The 11,113-nt window shown below is 49.7% G+C and overlaps 1 long non-coding RNA gene across 1 annotated transcript; it reads right to left on the bottom strand.

Annotated features, from left to right (window-relative positions):
* Positions 1 to 1,159: 1,159 nt before the first annotated feature.
* Positions 1,160 to 5,196, bottom strand: LOC103745225. Its single transcript, XR_607745.2, has 3 exons — positions 4,303 to 5,196; positions 3,542 to 3,602; positions 1,160 to 1,336 (listed from the first exon to the last, which is right to left on the bottom strand). It is a non-coding gene; the product is annotated as an uncharacterized LOC103745225 (long non-coding RNA).
* Positions 5,197 to 11,113: the final 5,917 nt, after the last annotated feature.

Consider the following 11,113-nt stretch of genomic DNA (forward strand, 5'->3'; position numbering starts at 1 on the left):
GTTCTCCACTAATAAATCCCTTGCCCCCCCCAACACAGGTAAGGTGAACTGATTGGGTGGGAGGGGTAAATGACTCCCCCCTCGACTCCTTGATGACTGTGAGAAGGAGGTATGTCTATAGCTTGTCAACATAGTAGTCAGAGGACATTTTGAGGTAACACCCCCACCCGTTCCTCTGGTTCTTACATCCTTCCTGCCAACCTCTTCTTCAAAAGTCCCTGAGCCTTGGAAGAGGTGGTAGGTGTGAGATGATCTTCCTCCCATTGTGGCAAGGCACTGAACATTCAGGTCTCTGCCTCATCAGTTTTCCATGGGCTTTTGGCCAGTTTCAGTGGAATTTCATCTACTATAAAAAACACACAGCAAGAAGCAAGAACATCTAAACAGTGACTGCTATAATAACCTATGGGTATAAAAACAAATGCTTGATTGGTACTTTACCAAATGCAACTTTCTCCTATGGTCCCACCTCTCTTGAGCGCCTTCTTTCCCTTTCTCCCCAAGGTTCCTTGTATAATACCCCCCTTAAAATAACCCAATTAAAAAAAATAGGGTCTCCCTGTAGCCCCAGCTGTCCTGAAACTCACTAGGTAGACCAGGCAGGCCTAGAATGCACAGAGCAATCAGCCTATCTCTGACTCCCCAGTGCTGAGACTATAGGCATGAGCCACGACACACGGCATAACCCCATTTTTATCTGTATCTCCCTTATCAATGCCTGTTTCCAACTGTTCTTCTCTTTCACAATCTGCATTTCATTTTAAAATATAATGTTTCATACAGAAAGGCTCAATTTTAATGCTACAGACACTTAGATGTTTGAACATGTGTCTCTATTCTCTGTGTATCTGATCATTACTAGTCACCTTCAGTTATTTTCTGAGATCCACCCAAGCATGGATATATAAAATCAAAGGGTATAATTAATTGGGAAACAAAATTGTAGAAGAGCCTGGCATAGTGGCACATACGATAATTGTAGAACTCAAGAGGGAGAGGCAAGCAGATCTCTGTGAGCTCTAGGCTAGTCTGATCTATATATCGAGTTTCAGGTCAGCTTGACCTACAGGAAGACCCTGTCTCAGAAAGAAGAAAAAATGTACTAGTAGAAATTAATGGAAGGAAACAGATTTATTCCAAGCAAGCATTGAGGAAAGTACAGAATTTTATGTCTCAAATCTACCTTCATGGAGATCAGGGACTTGAAAAGATTGATAGAGGAGGTGGGTTAAAATGAGACAAGGGTGGAAACTCCCATTACTGAGAATTCTTCTTCTTCCAGAGATATATCTTCTTTCCTCTTCTCAGGGGGAACTCCAGAAATGACATTCCTCTCCTGTGATTAGTAAATGAGAACCAGAGAAGGGCTTCACATTAGTAAAAAGGATTAAGGGATGGTAGTGGGGAACAGAATCTCATGAATACCGGCTACAGTGTTTGTTCACTCTTTTATATCAAAGCATGAGAATACCTTGAATATAGGTTTTTAAAGGTACTCATAAGAAACAGAATGAGTTCCCATTTGGGAAACAAAACAAATATCCTGAAATTGCATATGGAAACAGGAAATATCTATTACAACCAAAATAGTTCTGAATAATAACAGAGCTGCTGGAGGTATCATCATCCCTAATTTCAAACTGCACTACAGAGAAATAATAAGAAAAATAACATGGTACTGACATGAAAATCGACACATTGATCAATACAATACAATTGAGGGCCCAGATATAAGTTTGTCCATTTTTAATAAAGAAGCCAAAAATATACATTGATTATATAATCTTGAACAAATTGTGCTGGCCAAACTGGATAGCTACATGTAGAGTAATGAAATTTGAGCCTGATCTCTCACCCTGTGCAAAACACAACCTCCAAATAGATGAAGGGCCTCAGTATAAGACCTGATAGCTGAATCTGATAGAAGAGAAAGTAGAAAATACAAAGGAGAACGTAGGTACAAGGTAGAACTTTTTGTACAGAATCTTGATACCAAGAGGCATTAAAACTAACAATTTATAAATGGTACATCATAAAACTGAAAAGCTTCTGTTCTTCAAAGGACACCAATATTCAACTGAATTTGTGACCTAAAGAATGGGAAAGAATCTTTACTAACTACACATCTCACAGAGGGTTTGAGTTTTGGATTTATTTAGTTTTCAACTTGACACAACAGGGTAGAGGGAACCTCAACTGAAGAATTTCCTCAGTTGGATTGGCCTGTGGCCATGTCTGTAGGATATTTTCTTGATTGTTGAGTGATGTGAGCCTGGCTCCTTTGGGTGTCTGCAAGTAGGCTCCTACCCACCTGTGGTCTTTGTTATTTGCCTGGGGCCAGGGCTGGCCGGCTGCTATGGCCAGAAGGAGCTGGCTGCCACATCCAGTAACTCTCTTGCCTTCTCTTTCCTGCCGGTAGGGGGCAGCTCTTCCTTGGCACCAGGCCATGATGGCAGCACCCGCTCTTGGACTAAGGCCTGGTGTGATTTCGTGCCCCTCAGGGAGACAGCAGGCTCCTCTTGGACCCTGTTGCTCACCAGGCCCTCGCCCTTGCCTTTGTGGGGAGCTTTGCCTGTGGGGCTCTGGCTACAGAAGCCACTCCCTTCTAAAACCTCCCAAAACAGTGCCATCATCTGGGGACAAAATGTCCAAATACTTTAAGCCTATGGGGGACATTTTCATTCAAACCACCACACCTCTTTTGAGGTTATAGGATTTTGTACTGTGACTATAGTGAGCAGAAATGTGTCAGTCTGGTCTCCTCATAAGGAATTCATTTTTGAACCAGGAAGGACAGGATCTAACAGCAGGGCCAGAACAGGATGCACTATTTCATCCAGTGTGTATCCAGCACTTCCTGCTTCTCTTTGCTAGGGCACAAACCCCTGGGTGGGGAAGGGGGTGGCCCCACTGATGTGTTGTTTCCCAAATGTACCTCTGTGATTTGGGGAGTTTGCTTGATTGAGTTTACAGTACTGATGCTTATCCAAAAACTAACAAAAAGAGCTGACGCCCCCCAAGGGAGCCCCAACCCATTCAGAAAACACAAAAATAGCAAGAGCCTGACACACTGGTGTGTCCCACATGCAGATGTAGGGACTTGGACTCCAGCTTGGAATGTACATTACTTACATAAGGACCTAAGAACTTTGCCACTCAAGTCTCAATGCATGTCCATGGTGTCTGGAGTATGCATTTTCCTAGCGATCCTGCGGACACTAACACCCCCTCCCACTAATTACAGAGGGTTATACACTGGATGAAACGGTGCATGTTGTTGTGGCCCTGCTATTAGTTCCTGTCCTTCTGATCCAGAACCGTTTTCCCTACAACGAGTGCAGAGTGACACTTTTCAGCTCCCTTTAGTCTCCGCACAAAATTCTATAACATCAAAAGAGGGGAGCTGCTAGCGATTTCTGAGTTTATAATATTAATGCTTACTGCAAAAACACCTGGCACTCCCACCTCCCCCCCACCCAAATACAGACAGACGCACACACAAACACACGCTAACAACACACACACAGAAACTCAGACTCACACAGACTCAGAGAGACATGTGGCAGCCCTTCTTCTTCAGGCACAGCAGTCCGGTCTCCTCACTACAAGGAAGAAGCGCCATTGGGGTCAATCAGTGAGTTCGAAGGCAGCAGTCTATTCTGGGGCCAACCACGGACACATCAATGCAGAACTCGATACCCTGGTGTGGCTCCTGGAGACAGGTGGGAACTGGAGCAGCCACTGCCACCCAGACTAGGAAATCGCTCAATTTTAATGCTACAGTCCTAAAGTTGCCGATTCTGGACCCCTGTCCAGGGGAGAGGTGTCCGGGGCCAGAGACCAGCGGGCAGAGCTCACCGAGAAGGCAAGGGCAAGGGCAAGGGCAAGGATGAGGGCCAGGGCAGGGTGGGCGCCAGAGGCCGGGAGGACTCTCCTGCCTAAGCAAGGGCCAAGAAATCACACCAGGCCTTCTCCCAGGAGAAGGCACAGGCGGTGCTGATCCCTGGGCCCCTAGCCCAGGAAGAGCCACACTCTAGCGGCGGTGGAAGGAGAAGACAAGAGAGCTGCTGGACTCCGCCACTGCCTCCAGCTCCTATTGCATCTTGCAGCAGCCCTGTAGCCAGGGCAGCTAGGGAGAAGAAATGCCACTGTTGCATTTCGTGCTGCTCTTAGGGAGGGTATAAAGCCCTGGGATCAGCCTGATCTCGGTGAGGGTCGGGGTGGAGGCGGTCCCACTGATGTGGTGGGAATACCACACTTCCTTCCTTCCCTCCCTCCCTCCCTCCCTCCCTCTTCTCTCACCCTTTGTGGTCTTAGGTCGGTGAGGTTACTGGTGGTTCAGGTGGGTCTGGAAGGCAGTCTCCCAAGGGCGGGGCGAAGGCGGGGCCAGGAATGGCTGCCGGGGTCCGTGTGGGCGTGGCTTCGACCCTAGGCACCTATTTAATGGCCTGCTGAGTCCCTGCTCAGAGTCCCAGGCCAGACTGTCTTCTTGCTCGCCAGCAGGCTGAGAGAACGTCCCGCCCCCAAGACCAGAAGCAGAGCCGCCCAGCCCTGAGGGAGGAGGACCTGCTAGACCCGACCCAGTGCCAGTGCTAGCCAGTGCCAGCTGCCACCAAGGACGAACTGCGTGGCCCCAGTCCACTCAGCTCCCCCCGCGGCGCCCACGCGCACCCCCAGAACCCCCTCAGAACGGGGGAGGGGTTCACAGCAAAGGAGATGGAGCCAGACTGGCAGCAGCGAACTCTGTAGGAGCTGCGGGCTCGCCTGGCCACCGACACTGACCCTCACAAGCTGCGCCAGACTGAAGAAACTCTCCTCTTTGCCCATTGCTGCCGTCGTTCTGGCCTACACTCGCTTCCGGAAGACAGTCAAGGACGCGAGGAAACAGGCTCCTCATGGCCTTCCCCATGGCCCTGACGGACAAGTGCCCAGATCTGTTCCCGGTGGGGACTGACCCGAGCTTGGCCCGCAGGACTGGGCTGATCCATTGGGTCTCGTGCCGGGAAATGCTGCAGAGGAGAGCGAGGACACACCCCTGCCAAGGGGCGACCCAAAGGACTAGAGTGTGCTCTGCCGCAGCATCAGCCTGCAAGACGCCTATGGTGGCGATGTCGACGACCACCATGACACCACGACGACTTCAGAGGCAGCGGTGGAAGTGGCCTGAACAGCTTCGAGGATCCCGTGGAGCGTGGGATGCCCCCGCGGGAGCAGGGCCAAGCCTGGCCACCTCCTGGCCGAACCCGATCCGCAGCGGTGGCTCTGGGATACAGGTGGGACCAGGAGCAGCCACTGCCACCCGGACTGGGAAGCCGCCAGGGAAGCGGAGACTCTGCGGCCAGAGCGCCAGTCCCTGCGCCAGGTCCCGCCAGAACTGCAGCTTCCTCAGGAGTCCCAGGAAGAGCGATTCCAAGCCCTGAGAGACCGCATCCAGCGCGCCCAGGCCTTCTCCCAAGAGAAGCACAGGCCCAGCTGCCCCCGGGGCCCGAGCCCGGGAAGAGCAGCCCTCTAGTAGCGTTGGGGAGGAGAAGACAGGAGAGCTGCTGGACGCAGCCGCCTCCAGCTCCTATAGCCCCTTGCAGCAGCCCTGGAGCCAGGGGGGCCTCAGGCAACAGCAGGGCCCACCCCCGCGGGGGAGCACATCCGCGGGGACCTGACGGAGTCAGGCGCTCACAGCGGGCACTGAGGAGACCTGGTGACGCGCATCTGCAGCCAGCCGGACCCCCGGCGAGCGAAGCGACGCCTGTCTCCCAGCTTGGGCCCGAGTCCCTGCAGCAGGACCCATGTCAGGAAGAGTCTGCTCCTGCTCGCTCTTTTGAGGAGTGCCCCAACCAAGTCTGCTCTCCCCGGTGCAAACGGAAAAGGACAGGTAAAAGGGTCTGGCCAGCCTGCACCCGGCCTCCTGGAGCCACAGCACCGCCAGGTGATCCTCAGCGCTGCAGCCAAAGCCCGGACTGCGTCTGCGAACCAGCCTGCGCCGCTGGACCCAAGCCCCAGGAGCCGCAGAGGGCGCAACGGGGTTCAGCCCAGCTCCATCTGACGAGGGTCTCAGCCCACCAGAACCTCCACCGCCCGGGCTCGCTTCCGGAAGACAGTCACACGGGCTCCTCGTGGCCTTCGCCAGGGCCCTGGCAGACAAGTAGCCAGATCTGTTCCCGGTGGGGACCGACCCGCAGGACTGTGGGCTGAGCCATTGGGCCTCGCGCCCCGAAATGCTGCAGAGGACCATTCCCGGTCCGCCGGCTGCAGGGGCGTGGCAGCCCTTCTTCTTCCACGGGTATGGCCCAGCAGTCGGGTCTCTGCGCTCCGAGGAAGAGGCCCTGAGCGGGTCAGAGTGAGTTCCAAGACGCCAGTCTATTGGGGGACCAAGCATGGCCACCTCGCGGTGGAACACGGTCCTGGCGAAGGCTCCGGGAGACAGGTAGGACCAGGAGCAGCCACTGCCATCCAGACTGGGACGCCGCCAGGGAAGCGGAGCCGCCGCCTGAGCGTGAGTCCCTGCCCCAGGTCCCGCCAGAACTGCAGCTTCCTCAGGAGTTCGAAGAACAGCTACTCCAAACCCTGAAAGACCGCATCCAGGGTGCCCAGGCCCAGAAGAAGCTCCAAGCCTGACAGACCAAGATGATCTTCTTCCACGAGGGGGCCACGCACCCGGCCACCACGCAGAAGGCTTGTGGAACTCCAGGGGCGTCTGCCTCTTCCCAGGCCACGAGGGCCCCCTCGGCGCCCTGGGCCCCCAGCAAGAAGCCCCAGGCGAAGAAACTGGCCCCACTCATGGTCAAGGCCCTGAGGGATTACAAGAGCAGGTTCTCTCGAAGATGAACCAGGGAAGCCCACACTCAGGGGCCCTGGGATTTCTCCTGAAGACCAGACAGACCCTTTGACCTTCAAGACACCCAGAACTCTGAACTAGGCAGGTTTCCAGCACTGCAACCACCGGCCCGAGACACCTCAGGCCACCCACTCCTGAACACCTTGCTCTTCCAGAACTGCTCTCTAGACCGCCACACGGGCTCCCATCACCGGAAAGCACAGAAGGCCGCACCACAGCGGAACCCAGAAATGAATCTATAATCAGCCCTTTTATGCCACCATCCCAGATCGCAAGGGATCCTGCACGTCGCTAGTCTCCCCACCTCTACCCCCACCCCATTTACAGTTGGATATGCACTGGATGAAATGGTGCATCTGTTCTGGCCCTGCTCTGTGATCCTGTCTCTCCTGGTCCTAAACTGAATTCCTTAGGAGACCAGAGTGGCACCTTTCCAATCATTTTAGTCACCACACAAAATCCTATAACCTGGAAAGAGGGGCGCTGCTAGCTATTTCTAAGTTTACAGTACTGAGCATTATAGCAAAAAACTAATAAACAGACCTGGCACCTCCTACCGTCCCCCCACCCCGACCCCACACACCCAGAAAACACAAGAACAGCAGGAGCCTGACACACAGGTGTGTTGCCCCTCAGGAGGTACCTGACCTTGGACTGAAGCTTTAATGTACCTTAACTACATAAGGACCTTAGAACTTTGCCACTGAGTCCCAATGCATGTCCATGGTGCATGGAGTGTGCTTTTTCCTAGGGACTCTGTGGACACTAATGCCCCCTCCCCCCACTTACAGATGGGTATGCACTGGACTAAATGGTGCGTGCTGTTGTGGCCTGCTATTAGTTTCTGTCCCTCTGATCCAGACCCATTTTCCCTACAAAGAGAGCAGAGTAACGCTTTTCTGCCCCCTTTAGTCACCACACAAAATCCTATAGCCTCAAAAGAGGGGAGCTGCAAGGAATTTCTGAGTTTATAATACTGATGCTTATAGCAAAAACAAACAAGCGAACAGACCGGGCGCCTTTCCCCATCGCCCCCCGCCCACCTCTGGAAAACTCACAAAACTGTTGGGAGCCTGACACACAGGTGTGTAGTCCATGGTCAGGTACCTGACCTTGGACTCCACCTTGAAATGTACCGCAACCGTATAATGACATAAGAACATCACTACTGAGGTCAGCCATGCATTCCCATGGTGAATGCTTTTTCCTATGGGTTCTGGGGACACCAACATTCCCCTCCCCCCACTTACAGCTGGGTATGCACTGGGTGAAATGGTGCATCCTGTCATGACCCTGCTGTTAGTTCCTGTCCCTCCTTGTCCAAAACCCATGTCCCTATCAAGAGAGCAGAGTGGTGCCTTCCTGGCACCTCCCTGCTCCCATTCCTCACTGCACAAAATCCGAAAGCCTCAAAAGAGGGGAGCTGCTGAGGATTTCTAAGTTTATAGTACTGATGCTTATAGGCAAATCAAATGAGCAGACAAACAGAAAGGAATGGACAAAGCAAATGAAGATCATGCAGGGCAGAATGAGCCCAGACCTGGCGCCCACCATCCACCCCAATACACACACACACACAAACACAGACGCACAAACTGACTCACACCGACTTAGAGACATATGCCATCACAGATCCAGAGGCAGATATTTATGTTTTAATATTTTTAATATTATTTATTTAATAACCACTTGATTACAAGATGCATTTCTCTACAGCATTAAAATATTCACTAACGATTTCCAGAGCAAAGATACATCTCTTTCCATATTGGCTGTAAATTTTAAGTTCACAGTTGAATTAATACAGTTATAAAATAATGAAGTCAGTATAAACCCTAGAAGATGTGAAATTGAAAGAGGTTTTAACCTTTAAAAAAACATCTCTCCCAGCTGGGTGTGGTGGCACACGCCTTTAATCCCAGCACTCAGGTGGCGGAGGCAGGAGGATCTCTGTGATTTCAAGGCCAGACTGGTCTATATAGTGAGTTCCAGTACAGCTGGGCCTATGGGGAGGCCCTGTCTCAAAAAGACCAAAGAAAGAGAAAAGAGCTCCATTTCATTTTAAAATATACTTTTTCATACATAAATGCTCAATTTTAATGCTACAGACACTTAGATGTTTGCACATGCATTTCTAATCTCTGTGTATTTGTTTATTACTAGTCAGTCAACTTCGGTTACTTTCTGAGATCCACCCGAGCACAATATGTAAAATCATTGGGTAGATTTCAATGGTAATGTGTTTCACCTCTACCAATTAACATAGAGCAAATTTTTATGCTTCTTTCTCAAATATAACTTTTTTTGTTGTTTTTGTTGAATTTTTGGGTGTATTTCATACAGAACATTCCAAACAATCTTACTCATCTATATACCCACATCCCAAATGGCACCCTCCCAAACCATCATGCCTGCATGGTGGAGCCCATATACTCTGAAATCCCTGTTACTGTCCACTGTGTGGTTGGCACCCCCAGCCGTTCTCCAGTGCTTGTCCATCTACTGCATCTGGTCAGCCTACCCAGAGCTCCTTGTTTTAGGAAGATCAGCTCTTCCTCATCCAACAGCAATCAGTTGCCAGTATTCCTTTAGGGAAGATTGGGGTCTGCTGTTCATTTTCCCAGTTCTGTGCTGGGGTACTGTCTGGGAGTCTCTTGGGCCACCCTGGGCAACAACTCAAAGGAAGGTATTTCCTGCCTGGCATTGTTTCTTGTTATGTAGGTTTTAGCTATACCCATGGGCTCTTACAGAATTCTCCTGAGCCTTTAATGTTTGGTTACACTTTCCTTTGGGGTGTTTAAGACCACACAGGTGGCCCAGCTAAACCAATTGACTTTCACTCTTAAGGTCATTTGAGGATCTGTTCCTCAGTGTTCACATGGGCTTGGGAAGAGCCCCTGGCTCTTTTCTTTTACCAGTTCTGCCAATGTAAAGATAAGTCAAAGGTCCTGCTCGACCATGGTTGGCTTCACTTGGGAGCATGGAGGAAGTGATTCCTCTGTGTAGACCCTCCTCTTTGTAGACTGGCCACTGGTTCAAGTCCATCTGTTGGGGTCTCCTCAGCCTCCTTGTTAAAGAGGACAAGTGACCCACCACCATTACAGGATATTTTGAGAGATGCTCATAGTCCTCTGTAACTAGTTGGCCTCAAAGTGTGTCTGTTAAGCATCCAAGAAGGTTAGTTCCACCAGTCTGGTATTTTACTTACTGTGTGTCATATAGATAAATCTTGGGCAAAGATGAATTTTTCTCAGATAAACTTTACCTAGACATATATTTCTTGATCTGCTATGAATAGTTTGTCAGTAGGTTGTTTGATTAATATGGTTAGCTGTTCAAAACTAATGAGGCATTATGTATCTCTCTCATTGTCTCACCCCTCCCCCATAGTTTTCCCACTTAAGGTGCCCCCATTTCCCCCCTTTCTCACTTAATAATACCCTTCTCCTATGGTCCTACCTCTCTTGAACTCCTTCTTTCCCCTTATCCCTTAGGTTCCTTGTATATCCTACCCTCCCCTTGCCCTTAAACTAACTCATTTTTTATCCATATCTCCCTTATTAAGGCCTGTTTCCTATTGTTCTTCTCTTTCAAGGTACTTTCTTTTCCTTTAACTCCCTGTTCCTTTCCATTTTCCTGCTTCCATAGTTATGTTTGGATACACACTCACTTATCAGGGTTTGGTTCTAGGATCCTCATATGAGGGAGAATATATGTCGATTTCTTTTTCTGAGCCTGTGTTACTTCACTTAGTATAACAGTTTCTAGTTCCATCCATTTACCTTCAAATTTCATGATTTCATCTTTCTGTGTTATTTGTGTTACTTCACTTAGTATAACAGTTTCTAGTTCCATCCATTTACCTGCAAATTTCATTATTTCACCTTTTTTAATTGCTGAGTAAAATTCCATAATATAAATGAACCACATTTTCATTATCCACTCGTCAATTGAGGGATGCTTAGGTTACTTCCATCGCTTAGCTATTATGAAAGGAGCAGTAACAATAGGATACAATAGCATGAATTCTTTGGTTATATGCCAAGGAGTGGTATAACTCGGTCAAATGGTAAGTTCATTTGTACTTTTTAAGAATTCTCCACACTGCTTTCCATAGGGGTTGAACAAGTTTGCAGCCCCACCAGCAGTGGATGAGTGTTCCCCTTTCCCAACATCCTCTCCAACATTTGGTTTCATTTGTTCTCTTGATCTTAGCCAGTCTGACTGGGGTTAGATGAAATCTTAAAGTGGTTTTAATTTGCATTTCCCTAATTACTAGTG

This window comes from Nannospalax galili, unplaced genomic scaffold, assembly GCF_000622305.1.
Source record: "Nannospalax galili isolate Female #2095 unplaced genomic scaffold, S.galili_v1.0 scaffold461, whole genome shotgun sequence".
NCBI classification, from domain to species: Eukaryota; Metazoa; Chordata; class Mammalia; order Rodentia; family Spalacidae; genus Nannospalax; species Nannospalax galili.